General features: G+C 48.3%; 1 protein-coding gene across 1 annotated transcript in view; it reads right to left on the reverse strand.

Annotated features, from left to right (window-relative positions):
* CHKA (choline kinase alpha) overlaps positions 1-2,136 on the reverse strand; it is a 33,007-nt gene that overhangs the window by 20,569 nt on the left and 10,302 nt on the right. The gene's annotated exons all lie outside the window — the stretch shown is intronic.

Genomic DNA, 2,136 nt, shown 5'->3' on the forward strand with positions numbered 1-2,136 from the left:
GCTGCCCAGGCGGGTCTTGAACCTGCGGGCTCAGGCAATCCACTCACCTCAGCCTCCCAAAGGCGTGGGATTACAGGCTGAGCCACCGAACCCGGTTTAAATTTTTTTTTTTTTAATTTACTTTCATCAGGTTTTTAAAAAATTGTATGATACGATCTGTCATCTCCTATTTGGTTTTGTCACTCAAGACTGAGACTGTTTTAAAAATTCATCCAAAGTGCCACTTATAACCATATGAAGTTTTATGTTTGCAAAATTCTTTCAAAAACTTTATTATCTCATTTGATTCCTATGCCTGACAGATGTTACTGTCCTTACTGAGAAAATTGTAAGTAAAAATGCAACCAGGTGCCCAGGCACAGACCCCAGCTGAGAGCAGGTATAGTGAAGGCACCATCCCTCTACCTAAACACCCCCAGGACTGGCAGCTCGCACGACACCAGCATGGATGGACAGTGCCCTGTGTCAACCAGAAGAGGACTGCAAGGAGGAGGAGGCCGCTCCCTGTGCCCAGGCTATGGGGTTAGACAAAAGAGCCCCTGCCCAGCCCCCAACTAGACACGGCAGAGCACACGCTGTCGGGCGCTGCTGGGCCAGGGCCTGTCAGCACAGCTGCATAAGGCAGCCTGCCCATGCCAAGGCCTCGTGGGCAAGAAGCCGCAGGGCAGAAGGATCCCAGTCCTCAGGGAGCTGATGGTCTCTGCTCAAGTCTGCGCACCAGCTGGGGGAGGGCAGGCCCACAGGCCTGACTAGCCACACAGGTCAGTGCCGAAGGCTCATGGCCACCCCTGGACACTCACGGCTAATACGAACTCGAGGCATGAAGCATTGTGCGGGGCATGGGGTGTGGGGAGGAGCGGAGGCACAGGGGCTGTGTTTGAGATAAGCGTGCGAAACCCTAAGACATGGCCCACTGGTAAGCGTCTTAAGGATGTTAAAAATGCCACAGGACGACGAGAAAGGGAAGGCAACCCTGCCTGCCTGGAAGCAGAGTGTCTGAGCTGGGCCTTGGAACCCTAGAGGCATGTGAGCGGCATATGGGGACAGGGAGGTGGGGGCAGGGCTCTCTGGACGGGGAGAAACCACGGACAGAACCAGGAAGGACAACGGGAGATGAGGGGAAAGGCCATGATGGCCCCAGAGGGCTGGGGCCAGATGCAGCAGGGTGTGGTCAGGGTCAAGGTGTCCTGGCATCAAGTTTTACAAAGTAGTGCCCAGCAGTCAAGAGGAATGAGGTGAAAGGTGAAAGTTTCAGAGTGCACAGCCTCCGGGGACAATGGAATCCTAAGTTTCACGTAACCCTTTGCACTTGAATGTCCCCTCTGAGGGGACATCGTAAATCTAGCAAACTGCTCTAATGTCCTCTCAGGGGACAGAGAGACTGCTGGTGATTATACAGAAAAAACATATCCCAGTGCAAATTTTTCAAAATGTATGTTTCCTTGAAGTTTTCCATTCAAATTGCATGGACAAGCAAAGAGATGGAATCCACACTGATATATGATCGATCAGTTGAGAAGCAGTTTTCATGAATCACAAGTGCATCCTTCCATATTGTCTTCAAACAACAGACTGGACAATAAATTACATACTATTAATGTGGGAGGAAGAAAACGAGACTGCACTGTCTGCTCTAATAGAAAAACATCAAGTGGAAAATGTCACACAAGTTACTACTACATGACATGTATCAATGAACCTGCAATGCATGTCACACGTTACCGCATAAAAATATAAGATGAAATTTTGATTTTTTGGTCATACGTTCTTTGATGTTCAAAATTCCATTATAAGCCAAATATCATTACAATAAAGTTACTGGTTCCCATGCTAGACTATTTAATATGCAATGATCAATTTTTCACCATTTCATAAAGAAGTATGGTTGAACTGCTGGTAGGTGATCTGCGACACATCTCCGAGTACAGAGGTTTAAACGTGGATGAATATGTCTTTACAGGAAAAGGTTCTGATACTAGTTCAAAAGAGATATTGCTTTTCGTGCTGACACAGTTGAATGACACAGGTCACATTTTTTTTTTTGAGTTGGAGTCTCACTCTGTCGCCCAGACTGGAGTACAGTGGCTGCTCCCGGCCACTGCAGCCTTGACCTGCTGGGCTCCGGCGATCCTTCCA

The sequence above is a fragment of the Carlito syrichta genome, unplaced genomic scaffold (genome assembly GCF_000164805.1).
Source record: "Carlito syrichta isolate Samal-C Ts95f unplaced genomic scaffold, Tarsius_syrichta-2.0.1 Scaffold287959, whole genome shotgun sequence".
Taxonomy (NCBI): domain Eukaryota; kingdom Metazoa; phylum Chordata; class Mammalia; order Primates; family Tarsiidae; genus Carlito; species Carlito syrichta.